The sequence below is a fragment of the Coptis chinensis genome, chromosome 4 (genome assembly GCF_015680905.1).
Source record: "Coptis chinensis isolate HL-2020 chromosome 4, ASM1568090v1, whole genome shotgun sequence".
Classification (NCBI taxonomy): domain Eukaryota; kingdom Viridiplantae; phylum Streptophyta; class Magnoliopsida; order Ranunculales; family Ranunculaceae; genus Coptis; species Coptis chinensis.
In genome coordinates, this window is record NC_141459.1 from 100,032,043 (window position 1) to 100,046,713 (window position 14,671).

Sequence of the window (14,671 nt, forward strand, 5' to 3'; positions counted from 1 at the left end):
CACAAAAGTGTTTGTCATTACAATGTGTCAGTTTAGTGTATCAACATCTCTCCCCTTACTTAAGCAGATATTCATGATTATGCCTCCTAAACTTGTGCGTTGATCTCAAACTTGCTACTGAGAATTACCTGTTCATTCCATGTATTTTGTGTTGTGCCAGCAACATAGCGTGTTTATTGTTGTGGGCTTGTGGCTGTAATGGTAAGGTTTCACATGTCTCCTCATGTAGCAGTAGCAGTACATATATCAACTTCGTAGGGTAACTTTGCATTGTAAAACTGAAAGTGATGATTGGAGGGGATTCACTATCAAATCATATACTCAACTAAGATATTTTTGTGTTATTTATTGCGGAGAAGATTCATAATAGAAGTGTTAATAGGTCGAATCACTAACTCAGTTCATAGACAAACAGTGACTTGGTTAAGCCCCATATTTTCTTTCCATACCTTAGAGAAACAACATATTAGAGTTGATACGTTTTCATATCATGATCTGAATTAGTTATTAGGAAGGTACGAATGTGTTTGATTATGGTTGGTGCCTTGGTGGATCTTTCTGTCTTTGAAAACATCAGATGTCTTTCTTGCTTACATCAGATGTCTTTTAGGGCTTGCTTACAAAGTTTTTGACTGCAGCCTCTGGGAATAGAATTATAGAAGTAGAGGAGGAGCTTATAAGCCAAAGATAAGATTTTTCACTACCATTAGCCCATTAGGAAACAATGATACATTTACAACAAAATTTTCTTGCTAAGAAAGCTGAAATCAAAAGCCACACACAAAACGGCCAGAATTCAAGAATAATAATACACAAATCTTTGCACCCACAGATACCACCGAAGTCCCTAAGGAAACTTCCAAATGCAAGCTTCAAACACACGTAGAAGTCCCTCCATGATGGCTCAAGTACTATCCGCCTCGTTCACCATTTACCAACTTCCAAATACAAGCTTTGAACACCCGTAGAAGTCCCTCCATGATGGCTCAAGTACTTTTCGCCTCGCCCACTGTTTACCAAGCACGCAAGGTAGCTACTAGACACTCTAGATCCAAGACCCAGTCAAGCCATTTTTTCAAGCACATTATCATTCATCAATTTATTTGCAGAAGCTTTTTTACATATGGTTGTCCAATCCACATCAGTGCACTTTGCATCTAATGGAATGCAACATTGCAACTATTACATACTAATCACTAGTGCAGGTCTGGAAGGGTAGGGCGTGATCTGACAACAACATTCAATACTCCTCTTGCAGTTGTTTGTTTGATAAGATGAAGGGTCCATTAGTTGTATTGATTTGACCAATGAAACTAGAAATATCATGAAGCACATACAATATAAAGTTTTACCTCAAAGAAGGAATTGCAGTTGAGACGCAAGAGAAACCATCTCAAGAAGGGGGCTCGTTGACTACCAACAAGCCTGCTACTTCGCAGTATAGTGTACAAAGAATTTGATTTCTTATTAAATTCCTATGGGGGAGAAAACATTAGGAAACCATAACAGAAGAAACAAAAATGGAAAAAACCACCAAAAACAAAAAAGGATGGAGTAAACACAGCCGCATACAAGATATACTTCCAACTTCCTCTACCTCATTCTGTCAAAACTAATCTAGCGAGAGGCTGACTGAACTCTACCACCACAAGACAGTCAGCCAACACATTCTTTCTTTTCTGTTTATGGTCAAACTTACTTTTAACCCTAGATCCATCGAGGTGAAGGTGAAAATAGATCCCAAGATTTTTCCGCAACCCTCCAGGCTTGATATCAGGCTTTTAAAGTTTAGTAACATTTTACCTATATGGAGTTGATGTAACATTTATTACATTGCTACCTGACATTATAAGGAGCGATTGTTTAACAACCAACTACAGGTTTACCATTCCATGTTCTCTTTTGAAAATCCCAGGAACTTAAGAAGTCAAATTGCAATAATCAGAAAGCAGACATCAAGATCTTTAGTTGGGTATATAGTAGAAATTAGATACTATGTACGAATGAAACGTATTTGTTGCTAGTTGCTACCAACATCAAAGCATGAAAGAAATTTACTTACTCAACAATCAATATCTTTGTGTTCTAATTTTCAAAAACATTTATATACATTTTCTTATGTACATTTCTTTTCTCAGAAATGCATTAATTTACTACAAGTTGCTACTACAACTACATATGTGCATATTTATTCTCCCTGCTGCACACAATAGCAAGGCAGTATCTTATGTATACCCCACCTTACATAGAGAAACCACACATAATTAAAAATATTTGGGCCGTACCTCAGTTACATGTTCCAGTTCTGTTGTATTAACACTATCACATTCTATGTTCCAGCAAAACTGCAGGCAAAGCTTCATTATGCTGTCCAAAATCCTCGAGATAGATCCAATGTCCAAGAAAGATTGTGAAATCAGAGCGGACAAGTATCTAAACGAACGCATAACAATAAGCACACAATTAAAAAGTATACATCGTCTGGAATCAAAAGAGACACCGTGATCAGTGAATGAATACTGTGGAGATCAACACTAAGTTAGAGAAGTCCCCTTTGATATATGATCATGGAGATAATTATAGAAACTTGAAAATATATCAAGGAGTCATTGGGATGAAGGGAGGCTCTCAAAGGAAGTGGACAACAAGGTTTTTGCTGTTAAAATGTAGGGAGCACCAATAATGCCGTTTGATTATATCGATTGACAGTATGTGTATGCAAGAAAAATGAATATATCCTGCAATAATCCTTGCAACAATCATATAGGCAAGATGAGGTTTATGTTCAATCAACTGTTCTATCATTCAAAGGTCAAATATGAAGAATGTGGTGACAAGGTATTTGTTAAGATCAAGTTTTTTTTTTTTGGATTGGCAAGCCTGTTTTTAAACGAGATCAATAACTCATTGATATGGCGGGGTTCGAACCCCAGACCTCTGGTATCATCACCCAAAGGTTTTACCAATTTTGCTAGTTGGTATTCGTTAAGATCAAGTTAGAGGTCCATTTGGCCTCATTTAATATCATTTTATTATCGATAAGACCTATTAATTGTTATATCTAAAAAGAAGTATATCAACACCACATTCAATATCAATAAGAGAATCTTGGCAGAATAAGAGCCAGAGGGCTACCTGACATTTGTTTTTAAAGATAAAGAGTAAAAAGGGCTATTTGCTTAATCCATTAGACAATAATATTTGCCTTTATGCATTCAACAAATGTTTCAAAGGAACAAAATCTTGCCTAAAAGGGTAAACAAAAGAATAGTAATGAAAGGTTATATCAGACCATATCCTCAGTTGAAGGTTTAGAGAAAGACGGTAAAGTTCACAAACCCATCTAATAAAAAATCTAAAAAAGAAAGTAATGGACATCCAAAACAGATTGTCATACTGCGTTGATATGAGGGGTCTAGGTGCACACCTGTGTGTGTGTGTTAGGGGGGGTGGATATTAAAGCCATTTAACTTACTCTTGGTGAAACCCTACAAGTTCGGTGAAATCGTGAGAATCTTGGACATGAGCATGCAAAACGTTCCATTGAGATTCTATCACATCAACCAGGAAAAGAAATCAGACCTTATTATGAGAAATGGAATTCTCAAACTGATAATATTGTACAAAGGGCCTGAGACTCCCACAGGCAAAGAAGTAGTAAGACTCTGATGAGACGTTCATGACCTAAAAATGGGGACAACATCTATCTGTAAACAGCTGTAAAAGGACCGAAGCAAAATATTACATCAATCTTACCAGATCAGATCCTCATTGTATCCTAAAGGTTGGACATACCTGAATATCCAATATCCTATTGAAGTTTTAAGAAGACACTCAAATTTAGAAGATCAGATCTAGGCTAGAAATTAATGAACCAGATAAAGTTTATGCATGATCAGATCTACTGATAGACACCTTAATGGTGGATAATCTAAAACCCAAACGGTTTTCAATACAATATTAAAGAAAAACCATATGTTGTCAAATGCGTCCAGGCAGCACAAGCAGTAATTAATAGTGAAAATAGTTACAGGTGTGTGGTACACTAGTGTTATACACGCACAAAGTCAAGTGCTACACAAGAAGAAAGTAAGCTAAGTACTACAGAAGCATAACATAGGCACAGTGCTACACATGCACAGTGTAATACAAGTGATACACAAGCATAAACGCATGAGATTCACAAGAATGTCAACCTTTAAAGAAACAAATATTCTAACAGATGTTCTGTAAAATAGGAGCATAATTCCCTCATTTGCTCCGTCCCACAAGCCGATGTTGCATACTTGCATAAACTCAACCCTAAGGAGGATTATGTAGAATCTGTTGAATTCGTATTGCAGCTACAGTCTCTGCCCTGATTAACTGTTTTGGTTGTTTCTGTTTCTGCGTGGGGGGGGGAGGGAGGAGGTGGCATCCAATCTAAGGATAACTACAATCCCTGAATGATATGGCCCTTCTCCCCACAGGGGTAGCAGTAACCCCAAAAACGTTTGCACTGTTCATTTCTCAATAGTAACTAATGATTCCTTAATCTGTTGCTTCATATGATAATATTGTCCTTGTCGGGTGATAAATGTTATCTTGCTCTAAGAGACATGCTTGATGCTTTTACCTACAACTTCACAAAGTATCCGGTGTTTGTGAGCTTTCCCAAGTGATCCGTTAATCCCTCCTTAAATTCCCTGCCCTTGTGGGACTCATCCAAACATAATCGAATAGCAAATGGAGCTAGTCTCCTACTCAAAAACAGTCAAGGTACCCTGCCTTAAAACTTTCTAGTCTTAACTGATCTAAGGCTCTTTGGAAAGTACAGTAAATAAAATCTTTTGCATAACTCAGCACGGGTGAGTACATGCTTCTCCTCAATTCTCGTGACTTCCATCAAATAAAAACATCTCCTCTCAGACAAACTGGAGCTCAATTTCTGCACTTCTGTCTAACCCATAACAGCAAAAAGAGCTTCCATATTTTCTCACCTGTCTTTGCTTCTATAGGATCACTCGTACCACCAAATTTAGGTAAGGATCCATCTTCAAGAACCTCCCTACCTGTTTTTTCCAGTCATCCTGGTAAGGAACTCTCCCAGCCACAACTGCAACTGCATGTCCTGTTATAGTCCCAACCTCCAACAGAGTCACCCTTTGTGCCCATTGTCTTAGTTGTTTGGTCTAAAGGCCTAGTTAGCTAACCACTTTTCGGGAACCTATCCTCTAGTAGCTCCTGGTGGTGGGCAGGGGGAAGTACTTGTTGATGGCAAGCATTGGCATAGAGACGCATCATATACCACCACCACCACCACAAGGAGTTACAACAGGAGAGGAACGTGAAAACTGGTTAGCTAATGTGACTGGTTTTTAAAGCAGATGGCTCAGACAGTTAACCAAACTTCACAAAAGGTGACTCGGACAAAAGGTTGGGACTACATCAGGGGCAGTCGCAATTGTGCAGGAATGGTATGACTGATCCTACGGAGGCGGAGAACTGGTAGGAAGATATGGAAACACTTTTTGCCAGTACAGGTTATAAAAACCGGAACAGAGGTTAGTTGCAGTTTGTCAGGAAGAGATGCTTCTATCTAGTGAAAGTTCATGACTAAAGCTAAAGAGCAGCGTCACTCACTCGGGCAGAGCTTTACGAAAGATTTGACTTACGATACTTACTTCCCAGAAAGCCTTAAATAGGCCAAGAGTAGAGTTTCTAGGATTAAAACAGTTACCATTATTGTTTTCAAGTCCGAGAATCATTGACTATCTCGATTTGCTACTCTGTTACATTTGGATGAGGCCAAAACGAGCAAGCAATTTGAGCAGAGATTAGAGGATTACTTGAGGCCACTTGTGAAATCTCACGAACACCAAACACTAAACACTTCGTGAAGTTGTGGATACAACGAGTCCATGAGACTCATAGAGCAAGATCATATTGATCACACGCAACAACATCAATGACAACATTATAAGAAGAACCAAAAGACTGGGGGATCATCATCGTCAGTTATTGGATAAACAGATCAAATCTTTTTTGGGGTACTATCAGTACCGATGTGGGTAGAAGGGCCATGTAAGTAAGAATTTTAATTATCCAGAAGAATAGGTACACCCACAGATAAAGGAACAGCCAAAGAAGACACATTAGGCAGAGGCCACATAAAGGACCGTAGAGAGGGGGAGTGGGAGGCAGAGCCAGGGGCACGTGAAGTGCATGATCATGTGTATGCTATAGCACCTGTAATATCTGTTCAACTGATTCCTCCACATGGTCGGACTTATACAATAGCAGCCCGTGCTGGAGCGCAAACGAGGCAGTAGTGGAAATTATGTGCCTATTCCACACAATACCTGTAACAATAAAACTGTCATTCCTGTGCTTTTATACTTGTGTATTGTGCTTGTGTAGCACTTGGCGTACTTTGTGCTTGCGTAACACTTTGGCTTACTTTGTGCTCTTGTAGCAATGGGCTTACGTTGTGGTTGTGCAGCCATTCTGCACTTGGCTTACTTTGTAATTGTGTAGCAACATGCCAACTTTGTGCTTATGTAGCATTAACTTACTTTGTGCTTATGTAGCATTGAGATTTAGATTCTGTCTACATAGCGGTGAACTTGCATTGTGGTTGTGTAGCACTACTCATAGATTAGCTTGTGTAATACATCTGAGCCTAATGTATTTGCTTTGTTCTTTGCTTAGAAGAGAACATCCTAACACTAGCTAGCTCGAACATACCGTTAGGTCACTGGTGTCGCACGTGAGCCAATCACCAAGCAAATTTGAAAGACACCTATTTTACTTGCATGACATTATAATTAAAATGTTGTCGAATATCAGACGGTATTCCTTTTTAAAAGGGATAAGTTGGAATAGTGTTAAGTGGTAGGTCGTTACAAATTTATAGTGATTCCCTGAGTGGATTTTATCTCACATCAGTAGGAAACCATCGAGAAAACCACACACGTATGATGCACGGATACTCCTAAAATGCCATTGCACCCGTATCGGTCCCCGGGTACTGGATACTTCTAGGGTACTGGAATCTCTAAAATAGACCTGATCCAATAGTTCTACTCCGTTGAAATGTAAATTGTTCTTGAGACTTCAAGCTGTATTGACTTTAACATGTGCTATAATAGTTTTTCACATGTTCCTAACTAACTTTACTCAAAGAACTACTAACATAATTTTCATTATACACATATTTTAAAATATTCATATTTATTAGCCGTACCAATAGGCCGTATCCGTATTCTAATATTTCATAAAAGTCGTATCGTACCCCATACCCGTGTCATCGTATCGGTATCCGTACCCGTATCCGTGCATCATAGCCACACCCCTATAATGGGCATGCTTTGGGTGGCTAAGTGGAGACCAGCAACCTCTATTGATACAGATTGGAAGTCGTCTTAGATCCTAGATAAATTGTATTACTTACCACTTACACGTGTCAAGGCCTTTTGAGAATACTCTACAAGTAAGTGGTATGTGATACAATTATTCAGAATCCAAGAATGATTCCTATGCTACATGGGATTGAACACACTCACAATATCACACAAAAATAAAAAATTCCAAGCTAAATATGAAACCATCTATGATCACCTAAGCGTCCATTTTATTTATTATGTAAGCGTCCATTCATCACTAACTCAATTACATTTACATACTACTAATAAATTGATAATGACAACACTAAGGACAAAAACACATATTTAAATGAAATATGAATATACACAAAATCTCAACAACATGATAATCTCTTAACAATATTTTCAAGCAATAAATTGGAATGCCTACTCCCAAAATGTTTTGGGTGTTTTCAAGTCACTCCTCACCCCATGTATTTTTTACTTTGAAGTATGCGCCCACTATTTCATGGTCCAACAGCATAGGCTTGCCTAATAAGCCGATTTTGACAACCCATTTTTCCACCTATTTTTTTATTTTTTTACTCTTTTATAAGCTTGTATATATCTTAATCATGGAGGTTGAATTAGCCACACCCCACACCACACGTACTTTTAAGACCAAGATATACTTCCTTTTTCTTTCCATACTATGGTACCCATCACTGCTCTCATTTGAAAGATCTCATTTTGGAGCTTTTCATAAATGATAATTTTTCCCAAAAACTAACTAATTGATAACCACTCAGCATTTTAAAATTCAAAAACAACAATTCTATCTTTACTATGTAATGCACACCATCTCTCTCCTTCAAAGAGGGAGTGAAACCTAACTACCAAATCTATGATTATCCACGTTTTACCTTAAAAAAAGAAGAAAAGCAAAACAACGAAATCCCACATGCAGTCTTTTCCCTCAATACAAACCCAACCTAATTTATGATGAAGATAATTGTTCCAGTGTGATGGATATATATACACAGGTTTTGTTTGTGTAAGTTAAGTAGTTAACACATACCTGGATATAAAACTGTAAATTTCTAATCAAGAAAGCCATATGCTCCCTCACACGCCACATTGGTCTAATTCCTTGTCTTCATTGTTGAGATATAGAGCAGTTTATCCGATCATGGCAATGTTTAGCAAATTCTGTATGATCTTGATGCATCGCTGATGCCCATGATTTTTCCAATTCCATTTGCGTCCTCTTCAGCCTGAGTAAGTACTGGAAAACCTTGAGGTATCTGAAGCACACAAATTGTTTATATATATGGAAGGAATGAGTACGATAGATTGGAAAGTATAGGGTTTTGCTTCAGTTTTGCAGGAAAGATAGCCATATAGTGAATCAATCTTTAAAAATGATTTTGTTGACTTTTCTTGATGCAAAAGAAAAAGAAAGTGGGGGGGGCATACTTTGAGAGCACATCTTGGGTAAAGAATAACTGCAAGGGCCAATCCACATTATATTCAAGAGCAATACCATCCCATCCATCTAGGGACATCTCTGAAGCAGGATTTCCTTGTGAAAGAAAACCTGAGTTTTCATCAGTGCTAACTCTCACTTTTGGTAAACTCGTTTGGGTGGACGCCATTGTGATTCAAAATGAAGGCATCCTAGTTGGAAAACATAAAGTTAGTTTAACTTAATGAAACGGTCAAAAACTGAATTGAAAATGGACAACTAGAGGGAAAAATGTCCAGCTAGATAGCAAGAGTCATTTTTTGGCCGGTAACCTTAACGATACTCTAGAGAAGTATTTGTCTTCATCACTTATAGTCTTTATCGCAGCCTGCATAACAAAAATTAAAAACCTCGTTAGAATTCATTATTTTATACCATGAGGTTAAGTTTCCCAAATAAAGAAAGGAATGAGAAAGTTAATATGTAATCTACATATGTATTCACATTTAGAGTCCAATTATTTGCACTTGTGATTTTGATTCATAGTTAATTTAGAATTAGAATAGGTACTATTTTAGTTTTCCCAGTACAATTTGGAGTAGGAATTGTTTTAGAAATTAGTTTCTCTATATAAACAGTTGTAGGCATAATACTTTCAGCTTTGATATTTTCTTCAAAAAAGATATTCAATTCCTAATCCTAATTGTATTGGGAAAACTAAAATAGTGCCCATTCTAATTCTAAATTAACTATGAATCAAAATAGAAATACAAACTAATAGAGATATTTTTACCGGATTTAGTATGCATGTGCTGTGCACATGATAATCTATGACACCCTAACATAGTTACATCAACCTGTTCTTCCTTTTTCATTAAATGGGCAAAAAGGTAATGTCTTAACTAGTGATAAGTTGACAGAGCATGGCAAAGCAGATATAGAAATGAAGCGAAGTTGGTTAGTGCAGTTGTGAGGCTTCTAGTTATCTCAGTTTTACTTAGTTGAAGTTAATGTCTATTAAACATATAATTGGATATTTGAGAATGTCCTAATTCTGACCATGGCTTAGAATTAATCTGATGGCTTCTACAGGAAATGCCCATAGTAACCATGCGTTAGTGGGTTAACCACTTTACATGTGTCAGATAGAGGGGCAACTAAAGAATTCTTTATTGGCCTGTTTGCTGTGGGCCTGTGGCTCAAGTGCCCCAGCTTGTTTAGTAAGTAGAGATAAACAAAACAATAATGATACTTGTATAACCCTATGCACATCAGTATGTAATGAAAAGGAATATGCTGAACGAAGCAAATCTCAGGTAGACTAGTGAAGAAATTCAGAATTTACATTAAGAGAAATAGATGGGGGAACACATCGGAAAAGAGAACTAAGAAGTCAAAAGTAGGGGTTGTCAACCTCCAAAAAAAACTTGGTTGGTTAACAGGCAGGTCAAGGATCTCATTAGAAGTCAAATGTGTGCATTTTCCAACTAGATGGTGCAAGGAGAAAACTGATAGCAGCATAAAAACATAATGATGATGACAATGATGCAAAGAACATTAACAAACTAACCAGCTGAAATGGAACCATGAGATCAGATTCAGCAGTTGACTGACATGGTGGTAAACGCATCAAATGGCGACTTTCTTCAAGGAAACACTGATACATTTAGTAAAAACTGTATTAGTAATGAACATAGAGAGCTTTTTCCAATTTCTAGCAAGTGATAATTTGATCTTCTATAAGACCAAGAATGATCTTACTAAATTCATTTTGGGGGTTGACAAGTATGTCAATATATTTTTATGATAATCACAATTCCAACAGGAATGCTTAAGAAGATCAACTTTGGGCTTTGCCGAGGATGACATATTGCAGGAAAATAGTATCACGGTCTCCGTGACAGAAGTCATGATCCAACAAAACAAAGATGAGACATGTATAGTCCCTCAGAAATCATACCATGTATCCTACTCTCCTTCTACTGTTAGTTTCCCTAATGAAGACAGCCAAGGTGTGTTATCCTTGAGGGCCGTTTCTCTTCGAAATTTCCAATTAAAGGCGGAGGTCTCAAAGGCCGGACGTGTCTATTTTAACTAAAGCGGAGGTATAAGGGCAAAACACCTCACCATGTTGTGACTTGGATACATCATTATTTATTTCTTTGCTACCAAGTTTAACCCGCAAAGTTTAAAGCTTTTGTCCTTCGGACCCAACCAAACCATGGGTGAGTGGTAACAACTGCCTCCTGTCTTCAACAGACAAATGATTCTGCTTCGAAGGAAATGTGCTTTTGCGCTGGTGTATAACCAAATCTATTTCCTCCAAATCCTTAAAAAACAATCCTTCAAAAGGATATCTCAAGCAAATATTCCAATGCTCTTCGATCTCAATCAAAGTTCTCACAGTCTTTTCAATGATCTGAATACTCAAAGACCCGCCAATAAATACTGCAGAGGGAATGAAGCTCTCTTAAATTAGGAGAAACATTTGAAGGCGTCTTGCGCTCCTTGCTAGTTCTCCCTAGTAGAAAATATTAAACTACTTTGTTTTCTCCATGTAGTGGGGGTTTCCACAAGCTCCAATTTTTTTTATTCAATTCTCTTCAATTGGAAGGTTTTCTTTCTTCAAACTCAGTTCAATGGCTTAACTAGAAGAGCGGATTTCTTTGTTGGTCCATTCCCTCTCCCCCAGTAACAAAGCTAAATAGATAAAGTAACGTAATTAAGAGTCAACGAATAGTACCCACCCCTTCTCTCTCTTCCAACTTCAATCTTTATCTCTATTTTTATTCAAAGTAATTTATGTCCACCAGGCAGTTGCAGTGGAGGTGTCTATCCTGTCTGACTTCACACCTTACGCATGTTAACAAAGAAGGCTAGAATGGTAGATGGGTGTAGACATTCTACAGCAAACCAGTAAATACTAATGAGCAGAATGAGAGTAATCAAGTTGAAGACGTATGCTTCCCATAAACAACCATTTGTTACATTTATGGTCTCGTAAATACTTGATGTTTCCTCTTACATAAAGACATTTAATATTATTTTCCAGGGCAGCGACCTGTCACTTTCAAAAACACTAAAGATAATTTGAATGATAACCATGAGAATCTGAAGAAATGGAAAAATACTCTCTTAAATTACTTGTTTACAGTACCAAAGGTGTAAGCAGGATAGAGCTTGTAACACGTGCACCAACATCTTGCACAGGGAATGACTAGTATTGTTCATACCACACACAATATCATTCCACTGTGAACATTAGCACGATGCAAGTGGTTTGTCCAAATATTAATAACAGCAGTCTTTTACAACTATGATTAGGAGGACAGCAAAACATGAAGTCTAATCTTTTTAACAAGCAAAAAATAAGGACAACATGTATATGCAAAGTAAGGTTCTTTACAGAATAAAAAAATTGCAGGAGATAAATGAAAAGGTCGGGAAAGGGGTATTCTTTACCTGGAAAAAATCTCCTTTCGCCAGAAGGAAATAATCTTTAAGGGCCTTAAGGTGGCCATTCAAGTCAGTGCGTACAACAACAAGCTGGAAAAAAAAGGTTGGGCTAAATACATGCTTGAAGTGCCGAAAGAAATGAATTGACATAAACTTCACCTGCCAAAGATGACTAGCCCGGATAGCAACGAATAGAGTCGACAACGTATTCAAATGATCTTTTGCGAAACTCAGAAGATTCCTGCACGTGTTGAGCCACAACATCAGTCTAAAAATTTGATACTCAATTAGCGTAGGAAAGAAAAATGTAGTTATCATTCATGACAAGAACTGAAAAATGAATATCAGGGCAAGAAGCCACATTAAGCACGATCCACTATAAAAAGTATCTCTAAGAACTGAGACATGATACCTTCAACTCTTGCAACATAGCATCAATTTTATCAGCCTCTGACTGTGGAAGTAACTCTTCTCCGATCATCTTTTTATCAACAGAAGGTTCCTTCTGCAAAGCAAAGCGTCCTGTAAATCCTTGAATTTTATGTGTTTCCCTTGAAATTTGATGGTGAGAAACCACATCCTGACATTTGAAAGCAGGACTTGGATTCCTCAGCACCCTTATTGCTTTACCAGCAAAAAGAACTGACTCTGCAACACGCATATGGATATAATCTGGTAACATGTCCTGCATAGTTTATGTAATATAACTCAATTAGTAATGAGTTATAGAACAACTGAACAAGATAACTAACAAGCTTTCAGAGAGCAAAATACTTATTATGAAGAAAAAATATTGTCATGAACATGTAATGAGTTACACAGAAGTCGGCGTGGAAAACACTTCATGCTACTAAACTATGCTAATTGGAAGATCTTTGTTCCATAACAACGATTCAAGAATAGATTCACGAGCTGATATGGTAGTTTAAGAAAATGAGGAAACATGAGTGTTTGGGAAGTCACCCAATATGAAAGACTAGCTTTTGCAATGTTATAACCAACCCTTTTACCCAATGCATACATGGGGTAAGGATTGGCTCATTGGTGAGAAAGAGTATAAATTTGTGGAACTGGTTATTAATCCAAAACACAATTAGCATGAATGGTGAATGATCTCATGAAGATAAGTAGCATGACCCTAAACACCTTGTGAAGTGAAGAAAGTGGCGTCTTTATAGTCATTCATCAGAAAAATTCATCACAAATTCTTGGCTATTAGTAGTTAGCACCAAGTAAACAGTCAGATTCCGATGCCTTTTGGTACTGCTTTAGCAACTTAAAGCGAAAAAATGAGATGCCAAATACAACGACAACATATATGATAATTAGTAATAACAGTAAACTGATATTGATAAAACTATCAAAAACCATAGTGACAATCATAGTAACTAATAATAGTGATATTAATAATACTGTAGTTAGTATTAAAACCGGTAGGACATAGTAAAGGAAAGCAAAATAAAAGAAATGGTGGTACCACAAATAAATGTAGATACAGCATACAGGAAAAGAAAAAGATGTGATGGAGGGAAATTGGACCATTGGATCCAAATAAAGAAGAAAAAGAATTTCCAGCATGTCCTCTATATGTAAAAATGCCAACTCAAATAATAGGACGCAAGTGTGTGAATGCACAAAATTACCAGGTAAATATGGAATCCCAAGTGCCAATCAGTTAAAGATGCATCCTCAGGTGATTTTTGTACTGACTTGGCAATCATCTCCAGAGAAAATGGCGCATTTTCTACACCCATATCTTCCTGCCTGAAAAATAATAAGAACATAGTATAGCATATGAAAAATGATACCCGTATGCAACATACTCAGATCTGGAACTTATAAATCAAACTGTAGGAAGAGTTCTCTTTTCATGTTGCATTTGCGTCTATTAAGTAATAAGTAAGTCACAGCTTAATAAACAGAGATTCAGTACCTTCTTATAAAAAATTCTCCATACTGCTCTTGAAGAATTCCGTAAACCATCCAAGACGCAAGTTGGTGGTACATAACCTGATGCCCATGCCAAAGAAGCCTATACTTTTGGTACGTAAAAAACAGCAAATGAAAATCATTTTCAAATTACATAACCAAAAACACAAAAAGAACAAATCTGTATACAGTAAGGAAAATTAACTTCTTATACCTTTGGATACATGCTTGCAGTTCAGGCACTCCACAGTGACATCGTTTGTGCAAAAGGTTAAGAAGTTGACCACCACGAATGTCATCCCGTTCAATCTCAACAATGAGCTCATGAAGAGGTGGTAAAAGCACAAAAAACTGAAACAAAATAAACCACTTTTATCTTCGTCTCAATAAATAAAATTTTAACAAAAAAAAACATCTACGGAAACACTAATTCTATCACGTACAGGAAATGACAGTCATTGTTTGCCCATAGTGGGTA

At 37.1% G+C, this 14,671-nt stretch overlaps 1 pseudogene across 1 annotated transcript; it reads right to left on the reverse strand.

The window, feature by feature from the left end:
- Nucleotides 1–677: 677 nt before the first annotated feature.
- On the reverse strand, nt 678–14,640 carry LOC147506205 (gamma-tubulin complex component 4-like; annotated as a pseudogene). The gene is made up of 14 exons (XR_015193619.1): nt 14,637–14,640; nt 14,408–14,544; nt 14,198–14,296; nt 13,908–14,028; nt 12,677–12,949; nt 12,424–12,505; nt 12,271–12,354; nt 10,379–10,465; nt 9,141–9,196; nt 8,820–9,020; nt 8,420–8,647; nt 3,476–3,562; nt 2,286–2,433; nt 678–1,475 (listed from the first exon to the last, which is right to left on the reverse strand). The product of XR_015193619.1 is annotated as a gamma-tubulin complex component 4-like (transcript).
- Nucleotides 14,641–14,671: the final 31 nt, after the last annotated feature.